Source organism: Stenella coeruleoalba, assembly GCF_951394435.1.
Source record: "Stenella coeruleoalba genome assembly, chromosome: 9".
Classification (NCBI taxonomy): domain Eukaryota; kingdom Metazoa; phylum Chordata; class Mammalia; order Artiodactyla; family Delphinidae; genus Stenella; species Stenella coeruleoalba.
In genome coordinates, this window is record NC_137155.1 from 89,280,686 (window position 1) to 89,297,302 (window position 16,617).

Here is a 16,617-nt window from a genome sequence, read left to right on the forward strand (position 1 = left end):
AAGAAACTGCTTTAGAATTGTGTAAGCCAGTGTTTTAAAGCACAGAATCTATACACAGGAGAGAACAGAATGCCAACTTTTTTTTGAATTATTTTTACAAAATACTTTTACAGACTATGAAAACTCCCCAAACTATCCTATGAGACGCATGAGGCACCTTCTTGGAGAAACCTTGGTCAAGCCTCCTCCATTCTAGAAGCTTCCTTTTCCTCATCTGTATAGGGGTAAAATTATTAAAACTGATCTCAGGGCTTCCCTGGTGGCGCAGTGGTTGAGAGTCCGTCTGCCGATGCAGGGGACACGGGTTTGTGCCCCGGTCCGGGTAGATCCCACATGCCGCGGAGCGGCTGGGCCCGTGAGCCATGGCCGCTGAGCCTGCGCGTCCGGAGCCTGTGCTCCGCAACGGGAGAGGCCACAGCAGTGAGGGGCCCGCGTACCGCAAACAAACAAACAAACAAACAAAAAAACTGATCTCATACAATTGTTCTGAGGATTAAATGAGATAAAATATATGAAGGCAATTTGTGAAGGGAAAAATATTACATGGGTGTTAGTCGTTAGCTTCATTATAGAGAAGCCTAAACAGGATATGATTTTTTTTAATATCAAGTGGAGAATCTGCAGAAAAAAGATTCTTAATTGTATTACAATAGGCTCATCCTGGCAGAAGCTTACTTATTGGTCAAAGGAACCAGAAGAGGTAAAACCTCTGTAAACTCACAAGACTTCACCTTCACAGGCCCCAAATTACATGGAACAGGACTTGGAGACTCAATCCTAATCTGGAACAATAAAAAATATAATATATCCTAGGCTCAATGGTTTTCTTAGAAAACATCTTGTCTAATCTCTGTCCCCAAGACATTTCCTGCCTCTTCTGACTCTCCAATGAACTGGAGATTGGAAACCAGACAATTTTGACTTCCCGAGCTTTCTTTTCTTTTAGCAAAGCTAAAAGAATAATTTTTAAGGAAGGAAAATGAAAATGATCCATTTACCTCGACTCTGCCCTCACTGTGAAGGAGGATCCTGGAACTGGAGAAAGAAAATACCAGAAAGGGAGAAAGAGTCTGCCTTCCCGCAGACTGTTGAACATAAAGGCACTTTCTCCCTTTGAGGGCCCATCACTTGTTTTTCTCCACATATTTTAATCAATATTCGTTGAGCCATAACAATCTGGCTTCCACAGTCACTCTGGTGCTGAGTTTCATGAGTAACTACTTTTTCCACTGGCTGCAGAAGTAATGAGTCTGTACATGCTGGCAGAAGATCATTCCTTTGAGCAAAGCAAAATCAGCAGTTTCAAGGGAAGTGCGGGCATCTCAGTGTGGTGATCAGCCCACATCTAAAACGTAAACCAAGTACAGAAAGCAACTCACAGGCCAACTGATCCCTTTTGGAAGGTGTGGCTTCATACCATTCCGTGTGCATGTGACATGCCTAAACCTCATTACAGAGTTTTCCTGAAAGCTGATGCGTCCAAGGAAACCTTAAAATAAGGAGCAAAGTAATAACATATATTTCCCAGAAAAGAAAACTGTTAACACGGCCTTGCCTCATTCTAGCAAAAGTATGTCGCACGATCTCTTGAGGAGGAAGGTATAGTACTGAGCTCGGGGATTTGAGTTAGCTGGGAGCCTGGTCACCACCGTCCACCACATGCCTGAGGCGCCTTCTCATGAAAAGGTCTCCTAGACGTTGAGGTTGCCCATGAAGGTCAGAGACCTGAGAAGCCTGAGTCCGGCTCACACTCCGTTCTGAGGATAATCCAGTCTCTCCACAATTCCTTCTAGCCCAGAACACTCCCCTCTTCCCCCCATATCAGCTCTTTCTCTAGACTTCTTCCATCGGTGGCACTGGAATTCTTTCAAATTGGTCAACATCTCATTTTTCACTACCCTATCATGCCCCTACCTTCCATCCTAACATCTAGACTTCCATCCTAATGTCAGATAGCTTTTATTTTCCTTCATAGTGTCTCCAGAAAGAATTCCTCCTAAGTACCTACTTATGTCAAGGCATCAGAAATCCATCCATCCATTCATTTATTCATTTATTCATTCTTTCAGACATTTGGTATCATGCAAAGCATTGGGCTAGTTAAGTAAGGGAGAGACAGTCATTTAAAATAACCACTGTATGGTAAGAATGAAGTCAGGATTCCCACTCTTGTCTCTACCGAGAACTCCCACTTTCTCCCTTATCTTTTTCAGTCTTTAAACACAAGTCAGGAGACACTTCCTCTTGGAAGCCTGCCCTGAATCCACCCCCAGCTGCATTAGGTGTCTCTCTTACGGGCTTTCAAAAGTGCCTATCTAGATCATTGCACTGATATTGCATCCATTTTCTGTTGATGTGCCTGGCCCCCAACTAGACTGTGAGCTTTAAAGACAGAGACTGTGTTGTATTCATCTCTGCATTCCTAGTACTTAACATAGAGCCCAGTAGACTGTGCTCATGGCATATTTTTGAATGAATGAATGAATGGATAAAAACTATGAAAGAAAAATCATAGAAAGTTGTGAAACAGAATAAGGAATAAGTATTCATTTTTAACTAGAGGAATGAAGACAGTTTTCATGGAGGAGATGGTATTGAAGCAAAGCACTGAAGCGTGAACAGGATTTCCAGAATTTGGAAAGATCAAGGGCTTGGGGGGAGGGGTGGTACACAGAGGATTACTTTTTAAAACCTAATGGATTCTCTCCACCTCTAATCTGTTACTTCTCTGAAAATAATCTTTCTTATACTCTAGCAAAGTTTTTTGTTTTCCTTCCTTGCTTGTGGAGAACCTTCGGTGATGCCTTACTATCTATCAGGATAGAATCCGAGCAGGTCAGCTTGCCCTTCGAGGGTCTTGCTATCGTTACCCAAAACTTTTTTCTAATCCTAACTTTCACTCCTTGGCCACCCACTGACTGCACAAATCAGGCCCTTCTGCTCTCTGTCCCCCAGTATCTTGCTTTTTATCATCTCTTTGGCGTTCCTCTTTCTCCATCCCTCACCTACAATGCCTTCCCTGTGCCTTCTTGCCATAGACAATACCACTCTGTCTTTGAAAACCCTACCCCCTTCATGCAGCCTCCCTTTTCCACTCCAGATTGGAATACCTTCTTCTTCTAGACAATGTGATAACAACTCGTTTACCATTTAATCATTGTATGGTTTTCTAACTATAAGCCTGCTTTGTCCCCCTTATGAGGACCGAAATAAGGTACCTACAAGCTAGGATAATGGATGGTGGCTTTTTGCAACATGCACAGTGTTCCGGACAAATATTCTATTGATGAAAAATTCTTGATAACTTACGCACTACTCTAAGGATGTATGAGGAGTCTTTCCTTCAGGCAGACATCTTATTATTCAGCTACCAGCAGATGGGGGTGCTTACCCTAGATATCATATTTAATTTAATGAGAAGAAATAAATTATCTATTATCAGTGTGTCTACGTTATGAAATCACTAACTTTGCCTATGTTATGATATAAAAACTTGCTACTTTCCTCCTTCATTGATAGAATTATAGTTATTTTTACCTCTTCCATGCAGCCAAAGTAATGGCATTTTTTTCAACTGTGTGACTAGCCTTTTAACATAGGTGCATCTTTTTCACTGTTTTTACCCTTGCCCTTGTCATCGTGGGGCTCCTTCATGCTTTTCAGCCCCTCGTCAAACCACATCAATACCAGTCTCAAACCTTAATCGTAAACAGCATCTAGAGGGATAAAGGCTCAATACTTCACGTAAAGGAGCAACTTCATCACACACAACAGGCTGCAGGGCATGGAGAATCCATCACCTAACCTTTCCCAGCCTCTATCCATCTGTGCCCCACTGTTGGATATCCAGGCTTGACAGCGAATGCTTTCCAATGGGAAACTGTAGCAGGATTTTTTTTCCCATCCTTTGGTCCCTATTGTATGTTCAGCTGCACTGAAGCTAGCTGCTAATCAAAGCCAGAGACTCTCATACACAAACAAACAAGGCATTGTGGCCTCCCCTGGGGCTGGAACACAGCAGTCCAACAAACAATTTGGTCAGGTGATAGCAGCCTGGAGGAACAGACAGAGCATTGCCCAGACATCCTCCTGTCTTCACTCCCCCCCCACCCCTTCCTCAGCACGAGCCAGTCGAACCACCAGGCCAGGCAAACCGATGCTTGAGAAAGCAATGGAGAATAAAACAATATGCAATAATATGCAGTCAGAAAGGTCTGGTCTGACAACAGGATTCTTTGTCCAAGAGAGTGTATTCTCTAGATCATAGTGAGGTAGGAATAAAATACATAGCATGAGAGCATATTCCTGGATGCAGGAAAGAGGAAGAAGGAAGGGATCGGACCAAAATACCTTCAGATGCTCACTGGGCCCTTGTCATAGGACAGTGGGGTGGCGGTGGAAGAGTGTGATTTAGGAGCTTTTTTTTTTTTTTTTTGCGGTACGCGGGCCTCTCACTGCTGTGGCCTCTCCCATTGCGGAGCACAGGCTCCGGACACGCAGGCTCAGCGGCCATGGCTTACGGGCCCATTCACTCCGCGCGCAGCATGTGGGATCCTCCCGGACCGGGGCACGAACCCGTGTCCCCTGCATCGGCAGGCGGACTCTCAACCACTGCGCCACCAGGGAAGCCCTGATTTAGGATCTTTGTGGTTAGATATATTTGATCTGCAGTCTCAGTTCTACCTCTTACTACCTCGTGACCTTGGACAAGTTACTTAACCATTCAGAGACTCGGTTGCTATTGTTAGTAATGTGGGGGAATTGTGCTCAGAAAGGAAAAAGGAGGGGAATGCTAAGAAAAGAAAGCAAGGTCTTCAGCTTCCAGAAGTAGCTAGTGATAGAGGATGACAGCTCCTCCCTGGCCCTGGCAGTTCCTAGGAACACAGCCTCAGAGGCACTTGTAGCTTCTGAACTTTGACATACTGCCATGTGTCCCCAGAGCACATCAAGGGAAACTAGGGATGCCCGTGGCCAGCATGAAGCCTGGATACAAGATGTCTTCATACAACAGCAAGAGCTGGGACTCTGGGTGCCTGCACATTGATAATGGAAACATCCCTGAGTATGAAAGACAGAGCAGAAAAGCTAGAGATGCCAAAGAAGATGATTGCTCACATCACAGTTTTTGGTTAGGGCAGCCAGTCAATGTTAAATCTTGCCAGGGTTGGTGGAGATTGCAGGAGAGAGGGGAAATTGAGTAGGAAGTAGGTTAAAGGTTATCTTAATTCTATGAAATGATAAACATGAACTGAGTACCTACTATGTGCCATTTGTTATTTGGGTAGTGGTAACGTGAAAGAACTAGAAACAACTGTCTAGCAGTACAGTATAGAACAGAGAGGTTCAGTGAGAAGATGCAGGACCACTGAAACTCAGAATTAATATAGTGACTTCCTTTCAATACAAAGGGTAGACAATCCAAAATGATTTAATAATTGAAGCACCTTCATATGCAGACCTACAAATGGAAATAAAATCAGTTAGATGCTATCTTGAGGAATCTATTATAAGATCTGCAGATTTACTTCAGGAAACACCAGTCAATATTTCCATGTCTTATCCTTTCTAGGATGTACCTTAAATGTCCCTCAGTTGCACATGGTGCTCCTCATTGGGTATGTCCACATCCTCATTTCAGTAAAAGTCAAATTTATCAGATAAGCCACAGTCCCATAGTTTCTCCATTTCCAGCTTCTGGGAGAGAATTTTTTTACTTGCTCCTTAAAGCCTTGCTAACTGTCCTATACTCAACTGTCACATTTCTCACCTCTTCCAATTCAGAGGTTCCTGGCCTCCCCACAGGAACTCCAATCTCGCTGCAGCATTAGGAGTCACAGTAGATACAAATATTGGAACATTCTCAAGGGACAACGTGTGATTTTGCTTAAATTCCGCCAAGAATAGAGATAAGCAATCCCATGTCACGTTAGATGAGTAGTGAAATCTATTCCCTTTTGAGGAAAACAGCCCCTAATACTTACGCTGATCTTCCTCACCAAAGAAACATTAAAATCACCTTAAGAAGAGTGGTCACACCTTCCTCTATTCTATACTTATTTTCAATAGTTGCTCAAGTTCCAATAGATGATGATAAATCTGGCTATACCTTGGTATGGACTTGGAAGTTAGACAAGGAAAGGGGTCAATCTGAGATGGGAAGGAGAAAAGGAAATAATATTTGTTCTTCAAAATAAAATTAAACAATTTTTAATAGAAATGCCCAAGTCTAAACATTTTTCTGATTTCAACAAGATATTTAATGTTACACATTAGAGGCGGCAAATGGAAGTCAGGGTAGAAACCTAACCCAGGAAGCTAACTAGTGTGTGTGTAGCTAAGCCCTGGGCCTGGAAGGATCCTGTTGTGCCCATGAAAGGGAGCCTCTGGGTCTTTTCCTTGGTCTCCTTTCATGATCCCCCCGCAAGAGTCGGGGAAATATGAGTTGAAACAATGGGGTGGAGAGTGTAAACTTTATGGATTAGTTGACTCCAGTGACCAGGTTGTCTAAGTCATGGCCCTGCATCCAGGATTGCTCAAGTCCTATGTGAGGCAGCAACTCTTCACTAGAACAACTGATTGATTCTGTTTTGCCTTCAAATACTTCCTCTGAGAGGAACATGGAGGGGACAGGTTGGTTCCTGTCCTGGAATGACTTCTTGGCATTTTTATACTAAGAGGCATGTAGGGCTTAGGAGATTTAGAAAGCAAACAAGACAAATCCACTGGAGAGAAACCTCCTAACGAACCCCACCAGAGCCAGATGGGCCAAAAGGGCCCAAAGAGAGTCGCCGAGCAGTTCATCCAGAGTGGAGGAGACCTCAGCGCTATCTAGTAGAGTTTTCTGTGAGGTCTGAAGCTCCTCTCCCCAAGCTCATGCTTGGCTTCTGTCTATCAGATTTTTGGATGTTCTCCCTAAGGTCTCAGTTCAAGTCCACTTCTATTTCTTTTGTCTTCTTGGTTCTGCTGCCTTTAAAGTTAACTGCTCTCATTTTAACCTCTTGCAAGAGAACATCATTGGATGAGATGTTGGAAACCCACAGTTAGCTTGCTTTTAGGAAATGTGGATCTAGTTAGAGAGAAGTTGGTAGAAATCCACCTCTACCAACTTCTTCCTGCTAAATTGCTTTTGATCTGTTTCTCCAAACTAAATTCATTTATGACAGCCTTGAAGTACATCTTCAAATCCCCAGATATCGTATATCAGAGGGCAAACTCTGTGATCCCTAACCATCAGACTCAAACCACTGTTTAAAAAGGCTAGAAATCATTTCAGGCTCAAGTTGGTGGGAATCCCAATACCGGCATAGACAATAAAAGCCTTCCACCCCTCCTCTACAAACAAGAGTGCGGTTGACAAACCCAAATTTGATCTGACTCACGTTAAACTAGAGCCAATCTGTACACTATTCATTCCAAATAATAATAGAGCAAATAAATAATTCCCCAAAGGATGCCAAGCCCTGGAGTGACGTGCATCAAAGAGGTTTGCTGCCCCTGCAGGTTTACCCACGTGCGGTGCGTTAGGCCCTCTCTTCTTAGCCCAGAGCAGCTCAGAAGTTCCGCAGGCTCCTGGGACCTGCTAAGGGGGTGAGATTGGACCTGGGTGGGATCAGGCAGCTGTGGCTTCCCTGGGGAGACTTTTACCCCTGGATATGTATCTGGAAGGGTCCTCAAGGTTAAGAATGGAAGATAATGTTTACGATGTAAACATTTTTAATTTGTACACACTAAGGTCCACGAGATTATCTGTTCCGTCTAAACAGCACATCCTTTGCTGGGAGAAAGATTTTTCGTTTGCTTCATGGGATTATGTTTGTTTGCATTTTTCTATTTCCAACTTTTTAATGAGAGTCCATCAGATTAATTTACTAAGCTTTCTTTATGATTCAAATTTACCCATGTCAAGCTAAATAAATTGAATTTCCATCTTAACTGGCCCACTTAGTAGAAACAAACGCACATGTTAATGTGTGGAAAGCTATAAACATATAGCATACATCGATTACTATGTTGATCTAAAAAGCAGGACACACAATTATTTGTGCAACTATTTTCAAAGGTTAAATCAGAAAAACTATAAAAGTGTATCAGAGTGTTAACAGTGGTGTCCATTTTGAGCAGGATTATAAGTCATTTTTTTCCTTCTTCATAACTTAAAAAATTTTAATATCTTGTAGCATGGACATTTTTCTAGAATGAGAAAAAATAATATGTTTCTCCAGGTATATATTTGTGTTTTCCTAATAACAAACATAATAATCAAAAAACCCTTATTTTTTTTCACATCATTAAAATTAATCAAACTTTTCACAAGTTTGAAATGAATTGAGCTGTATGTAAGAGTCTGTGTTTTGCCAGAGTCATTGAATTTAACAGTTAACTATATATGGTAATCAAGAAAAGAGGATGAGAAGAAAGGCTTTACATTATTGTTTCAAAACTTAAGTACCTCCACCAGTTAAAATAACGTAATAAACTCCCTGCTTTCTTCCCTATAGCAGCTTCAGGCTTCCTCATTTGATCACCTTGGACCATATCTAAAGAAATATCCTGTACCCAGAAGGCAACATTCTTTTATAGAAAATATTTTTTGAAGAACTAAATTGGCCCTTGCATAAGATTCTCCAAAGCTGCAGGATATTTTTTTAAGCCAAAGATCCAACTTCTGACTTAACATGGACACCCCATCTGGCCAACTGGAAGATGCCCAGTGGAAGCCTTCAGATGTTCTAATGCTCAAAAATGAAGGCCACTTTGTGTTACAACTTTAGCGATGATTCTCTGCTATAGGGAGCAATAATTCCATGGGCAGGTTTAGAGCAGGCCATATTATTAGCAAATAAGGAAGGCCATTATGAAAACATTATTTTAAAGTTTTACATGGTCTCCATTTGTTTTATCCTGAGTGGAGACTTTCTCTGTTCCCTAAGGTTGTTACTGAGATATGTTCCGTATTGATTGAATCTGGACTCTGAGGCAAGAGTCCTTGGCTCCTTCCTTAGGCAGCCCAGCAGCTCCCAGGAAGCCACACAGATGGATGATCCCTGCTCTACTTCCCTTATGGTGTGGAAAGGCACATCCAAGGGAAAAACAGATGTTCAAACCTTAAATAAGAGAATACTCTAGCATTCAGAAAGCATATTACATTACATCCTTCTCATCGTAAGAATGAAGTTTCCTAAACACTATTACTATCACTTACACCCTCGCAGGGGAAGGCTCCAGGAGAAGCACCGGTAAGAGGCCTGAGATCACACCTGACAAAGGGCCTTGTATTCTTAAGGGGCTCAGTCAAGTCCATAGCAATTCGGATGGTGACTCTGCAAATTTCTTTTATAAATAATGCAACATTGTAAATATGACTCGCACATGAAGATACAGGAGTGATCAGCTTTTGCACATAGTAGGAAGTGTTATCGTCAATGACCTTCGTTGTGTGTTTTAAGCTATGCATGTCACGATTAGAGAGTTCTGATTTCTTGCCTGCCCTCCCAATTTATGGAACTCAACACTAGTGACTGGCCACTCAAAATGAGGTCCCCAGGCCAGCAGCTGCTATCGCCAGGGAGCTTGTTAGAAAGGCAGACCCTGAGAGTCCACCAGAGACCTACTGAATCAGAATCGCATTTTAGCAAGATCTCTAGGTGACTGACATGCACATTGAAGTGTGAGAAGCACAGCTATAGTATAAAGTGCTGCTAATCAATTGTAAAAACCTAAATTTAGTGAGAATAACCGATTGAAATTTTTGGTATGCATCCTTTACAACTCTTAGGAAGCCCTATAACATAATATTTAGTAAAACAATTCATAACCATTTTAGTTTAACCTTTTTTACAATTGTCTACTCACTTTTTTTTTTTCACTCTGACTCCGATTTCCTTTTCTTCACACCTGTCACACATCTTTCCTCTTACTCACTTCATCTGGTCAAACTTACCTTTCAGCATCTTAGGCAATCTCTAGGGGTCCTGAGAAAATGATAATGACAAGCAGCAGAACTGAGGAAAGAGACAGGCAGAACTGGCCCCGCTGATTTCATTAACAGTAGCTTATGTTTAGTGTAGCAGGTTACAGTTTATAAACAGTGCATTGTTACGATTTACCTTTACCACCAGCCCGTGAGGTAGGCAGAGCATCTATCATCACTATCACCCTCAACACCATCATCATCAACATCATCACCAGCTTACAGATGAAAACCCTGAGGTTCCAGGGGATACAGGGACAACTCAGCTTCCGGCAGAACTGCGATGAGATAAATGCGGGCTCCTGAATCCAAACCTGAACTCTTTCCTCTGAGCTGACGGCTCCATGATGGCAGCAGGGCCACAGCACATGGCTATGGGTGTCACCAACCTCAGCAATGAGATGGCTGCACCTTGGCTTGGGAGTGCCCTGTAGGTAAACTGCTCTCCTAGACACTGTAGGAAAGGCCAAGGTCAACAGTCTGATTCGGGGACCTTACATGTCAAATTCCCTGGGGCCTGGAGCACGATCACATGTTCCGTGTGTTTCTTTTCAGAAGGGGTTTTGGATCTGCATTTAGAGAGAACAGTCTGAGACTAGAGAGGGCAGAAGCATTTCAAGAAGAAGAAAGTCTCACCTAGGTTTCTGTTTGTTTGTTTTCTCATGCCAGGTGGACATGAGAAATAAAGCAGTGGGGGAGGGAAAGCAAGGGTGGACTTTCATGGGGGGGCGGGTGGGCAGGGCTGCATCCCCCTAATCAGCATTTCCATTATCCTCATCAAATACTCTGTAGCAGTCAGACTCTGGGTTCTGTCCTTCACACTCATTTTCTAGATTAATATTCATGTCCATCCTAGGAGGTATTAGTGCTGTCATCTTAGGGATAAGGAAATTGAAGCAAGAAAGACCACAATATTTGCTAATGGTCACACAGCTAGTAAGAAGCATAGCTGTGGTTTACCTTGATTTCTTTAAACTTAGAGCTCAAATATTGGAGCATTACAGCCAATGTTTCTAATACATCACCTGCATCCAGGTGCCCTGTCACATGTCCATCTTCCTTGACTCCACCTCTCAAATCAGAATCTCTGGGGATGGGCTCCAGGCATCTGGATGCTAAGACATGACTCCAGTTATTCTGATAAACACCAAAAAAGGGAAACCACTACACTGGGTGATTTGGCCGCTTACTCTACATACACTGGAGTTTAGGTTTGACATGAGAGGCACTGAGAAAGAAAATTAATTAGTCAGCTGAAGATATGGCATTATAGAGGAGAAAAAAATATCCCAACTAGGAATTTTAAGATCTTTTAAGATCGTCAAGATTCTTGTATTAAATAATGGGGGTCATCTTAACCTCTTTGAATTTGTATCCTTATCAATTAAAAAAAAATCCTGTTCAGCCTACCTAAGTAGAATTGTTATGAAAATATGATGAGAAAATAAATGTTATTAGTTCTGAAAAGCAAAGGCCTGTAGCCACAATGAAGTTATGATGAAAATAATGTCCCAAGTGTTCAGTCTTAAGGCTTTGAATAACAGTTTGTTAAGGAAGAGGTAAGGTTTCCTTCTCCTTTATGCAGGTGAGTCAGAGACCATGCAAGGTCGAGAGCCTTAAAATAAACAAGGTGAAATATGATTAGGAAGACGCTCCAGAGAACTGGCAGACCTATATGATGTTTGCAATAAAGGAGGTAGAGGAAGAGACAGGAGAGCCTTCTTCTAGAGGTTCAAGGTTGAGAATGGGGTGCTTGGGTTTAAACAGGAAATTGGTACCAGATAATGTATAGAGGGATTGAGTATAGAAGGCAGTCAAGGTCATTGGAACATGAGGAAGAACAGAGAAAATGGTATTCAGAGTCATTTACTTATTTTTTCACTCATTCATCAGATATTCATTGGGCATTTCAATGGTCTCACTCTAGATATGCTAGGGTTCTGGAGAGGAATGAGAGAGTGTCTGCCTTCTAGGAGTGCACGGTCTGGGTGGGGTGGAGCTGGTGGTAAAAGTGAGTAATTCCAAGAGGTAAACGACGTGCTTTTCCAGTGTTGGCGCTGCTGGGAAAGGAGGAACGGAAGTCGCCGGAAGGGTGGGTGGAGGGGGAATTAGAGCGCCACCTAGAGGGAGGATTTGCCTGGGAAAACCCTCCCTTGGCGCCGTTAATCTCAGACTCATTCAGTTTCACCCAAATTCCACAGCTGAAGGTAGAGGACTTGCTATCGTTCCCTCCATGTCTGTGATTTCATTGAAGAACAGTCATCTCATATCTCAGCATAAAAAGTGGAAGAAGTGGGAATAAAAGGTGAGAGATACAGAATGCTATTTGTGCCTTATAATGATGTTTTGGTTTTTAATAAGCACAATTCTTAGAATTAAGAGCCCAAGTGTCAGTTACTATGACTTACTTCATTCAAGATTAATATGTAACAATAGATTTTTTTCACTAACTATGAAGTTTCAGAATCTAAGAACTGTGCTTTTAGGAAACTCATTATGATGATGTTTTTATTTGAAATATCAGTTTATCTTAAGCCTACTATGAAGAAATGGCTCCAAAATAAAGCCCAGTAGAAAAAATTAAGTTATTTCTCAAAATATCTTAAGCATGAACTATTCACTGTATTCCCTGCTTACTATGAAGAAATAGGGATTTGTGGTGAATGTGATCTACATAATCAAATCTGCAATATTACCATAATTATAATGCTCTCTGATAACGTTACATTATAGTTATCCTTCTAAACCACAGAAATCTTAATTTGTCATTTACCAAATACTAAAATAGGAACAAAAAGCTTGTTATATTTGACAATCTAGAAAGATCGTATGACACCTATGCCATGTGGAAAACGATTCCACATACAAGACTGGGAAGAAGTGCATGGAAAAATCGCCCAGTGGATGGAAAATTGAATGGGCCATAAACATCAAGAATGGAGAACTTTCCAAAGTGAGGCTGTGGCCCAAATTCCACTCAAGCCAATTGACTCTGGAAGGAAAAAAGCTGGCCCAGCTTGTAAAGAGAAGCTCCATATCTGAATATTATTTTACCCCAGGGCAATGACATGGTTTTGTGTCAAAAGGAAACAAAAGTTCTCTGATTATTCATTAGAACTGCGGCCAAAAGAGACAACATTCATCACCCTTAGAGAAGCTCCACTCAGCACCCAAACAAGGGCTGTTGGGAGGCCTGACTCACCTGATGCTTAAAGATGAGCATCTCTTTAAACTGGACTGACCTGCACTCAGGTGTAAACCAGCTTGCTCCCTGATCACCCTGGGTGGTCTCAGTTTGGGCATTACCTTTAGGAGGGCAGTCAAGGACAGCCATCCTATTCACTATGTCACCATATTAAAAAGTGTAAGTGTTGGGAGAACTGGAATTTATAATCTGAATTCTAACTACCGGCCCTCAATCCACCATTAACTAATACACCATTTCGAACAAGCCACCCAAACTCAGTCTCCCGAGAAAATTTTGAATAGTAATAAAATACCACATGGCGAATAAGAATATGATCAGAATTCACATGAGAATGTCATTTAAATAAGAAAGCAAGAGTATCTTCAAAAGGAAAAAAATATTTAAACCCCAAATACTTAATTTCTAGGATTGATTTTATTGATAAAAGTGATTAAATTATTTGGGGGCCTTATTTCTCTCAAGTTATTTTCAATGATCCGGTTCTGTGAAAATTCAAACCAGGCCACTAGCTTTTCTAGAGTAAAAACATCAAAAATGTTCATTAAAAAATGTGGGTTCTACCACATATTGCTATATGTGAAGACTAAATAGGTACATGGAAATTTTCAATAAATCAGTAAATTTATTATACCCAATACCATGAAAAGAGGTCCAGGAAACCACAAAGTTATGTATTATAAACATAATATATTGTACTATGAATATTTTAAATATGTTATCATCCTCATTCTATATAATACCCCATCGAAAAGTCAGAAAATAAAAAGTCACATATTAACTGTAGTTTCTTTTCTCTCACACTCTGGCTTTGAAAACATAATACATTTGTACCGACAAGCAAACATCTGGAACACAGCACCTAATGCGTTAAGTATGGCTTCAGGTGGGTGTTCCTTATAGAGGCCTTTCCCTAAATGATAAAAAAAAAAAAGTCCTAAAAGAGGCCTGGGAACAGGAGGAAAGATCAACTTCTACAGATTTAAAATACGATTAGAGAATTAAAAGCACCGAAGTTTCTTAAAGCACAAAATTAGAGGTTTTTTTCACAACATAATTTTTTAAAAGCCCATCCTCTAATTTAAATGAGAAAGTACAAATATTGCCACTCTAAAATAACTCACGTCCCAAAGGGAGGAAAAAAGAAAACACCACTCCAATTTTCTTAGAATTTAACTGGACTATAATTTTTTTTAATGATTTGGTCTTTAGAATGCATAATTTACTTAAAAAGGAACATAATGAAGATGGAAAATAGAAGCTTTATTTTCTACGCTGGGAGACACCTCTTTTGTTTCACTCCCATTACCTTTCAATATTTCAAATATCAGTTCATCCCCAGATGATCAAGGGGCTAAAAAGGGCTTTGCTGTTTCGTCAACTCCACATTTGCCTGAGATCATGAAATTGCTTCGTTATATTATTAGTTCGAAAGCGCCTGTTGATAGTTCCTGGACCTCCTCCCAGGCCCTTCCCTCCAACACACACCCGTAGGTCACCTTTCTCAAGCTGTTAAAGCAAAATGCCTCAGTAACCCTCCAGATGAAAACAAAAGATGCCAAAAGGCTGGAACTTTGATTTCTCTGGAATTGTTCATTCTCCCCAACCATCACCTCCCCCCACCACATGCCACTCCTACTTTTTCAATGTATCCCCCAGACTTACAGAGCAGCTGTTAACAGAGGTAGGGGTGAGTTAACAGGAGTGTAGATAAACTCAGTGTGTGTTCTGGTGTTCCTGCGTGTTCTGTTAAAGAAAAAGATGTGTGTGTGTGTTGAAGAGAGAGCAAGTTTTATGTTCTGTGTGTTAAGTAGAGAAGGGAAGGAGTTAAATACATTCCTCTCTTTTAAAATATTTTAACTTATTAGAAACATCAACTCAGAAACTAAGAATCTAGCAGATTGGTAATTAATATACCCAAGCTTTATGTGGGTGAAATAAAAAGTTCAAGTGTCTCTGTACAGGGCAGTTCTTAAAATTATTCAAATGAGAAATGGGATTCAAGGTGTGTCTTTTAAACTTTGGACGTAACCATTTCTAGAACCATTCCTGGGCTGGCAGGCAGGACAAGGAGTGCCCGGATGGTCTGCGAGGGACCGGCAAGGTCAGCTGGCACTGGGAGGCACAAGCCCCCACTTGGTACCTAGAAATGCCAGCTTAAGACGCATCAGCTGGCAAGCCCTGGGGCAACCCGGGAAGCAGGGGAAGGATGGGAAAATGAGCCCTGCTTGCTCAGGCTGCCTGACTTTCTCTCTCTTCTCTACCCAGCCACAGACACACCTACTAACTCAGGTTTTACAAAGAGCAAAGCCCCTGCATGTTCTCCATTCCGCTGGAAGCAGGAACACAGTCCAAATGCGCACATAACATCACAAAAGCTGCTTTCCTTCCACCCATCTATGGGCACCCTGACCATCCTGACCAGACGCCCCCAAAATATGCCTCTGGAGCAAATCAGTTTTGAAAGCAGCCGCACCAGCAAAGACACCAGCAGCCCCTCTCCCACTCCTACCACGGTCATCCGCGGGCGCCCAGAAAAGTGGCGGAGGCTGAAGGGGAAGTCGATCGGAGAGCCCTCGGAGGAACCGCGCATTCCCTTCCACTTACTCGGAGTCGCAAACGAGCCGCGTGCGCTCAGGCTGCCTTTGTTGGTCGGGGCGAGGCTTTCTGCCCGGAGTCCAGGTACCCGAGTCACTGCTGCTCGCGGCCGCGCCTGTTCCCCGCCGCCGGCACGCACGGTGGCTCACTGGTCTCTTTCTTCCCCTCTCCCCACTTTGGCTTTTCCTCTGCTCTGCGGCTCCCTTGGCGGGATTTTCGGACTGGAAGGCGGGGAACCAGACGGATCCTGCCTCGGAGTGGAGCACGCCCTGCCGGGGAGGGGACGGAAGGGAAATGGAGAATGGGAGGGAGGAGAGGAGCTGGCAGGGAGAATACGAGGGCTGGGCGAGGGGGGGGCGCGCCTTTCCCTCGAGAGCTGATTGGGAAACTTATTAAAAGCAGGGTTCACCAGGGGCAGTATCTCCCCACCCGCGCCAGCACGCGGATTTGAACCCAGAGGCCAGAGGATGAAGCCCTGTTTCGTTTTTAGCAGAGACAGATGCAGTATCTCTTTCCCAAACTTTGTGCATGACCTCTTCTTTAGGTGGGTGCGTACCCCAGTTAATCAAGTAGCGCGTCTTAAATGGACGATTGATGGCATCTTAAACTACAGTTTGGGCCCCCGGCGATTCTTTTTAAATGATACTCAGGGTGGAAAAGCAGTCTTCAAGACCAGGCTCTCATTTGTCCCCACGTCTATCGCCCTCGCCCCACACAGCTTCAGTCACTTCAGCTGTCAGTCCCATCCCACCTGCGCGTCACCACATGTGCAAAGGACTTTTTTGCGCTTGTCACAGAGTGACAGATGTCTGAAAGTTCCCAATTAAAATGCCACTTTCCTTTA

General features: G+C 42.5%; 1 protein-coding gene across 2 annotated transcripts in view; it reads right to left on the minus strand.

The window, feature by feature from the left end:
• The window catches only part of PTN (pleiotrophin), a 95,040-nt gene extending 78,970 nt beyond the window's left edge, over positions 1-16,070 (minus strand). For both annotated transcript variants that reach the window (XM_079931324.1, XM_079931323.1), the window contains exon 1: positions 15,783-16,070. The gene's annotated coding sequence lies outside the window, so the exon portion shown is untranslated. The remainder of the gene's footprint in view (positions 1-15,782) is intronic.
• Positions 16,071-16,617: the final 547 nt, after the last annotated feature.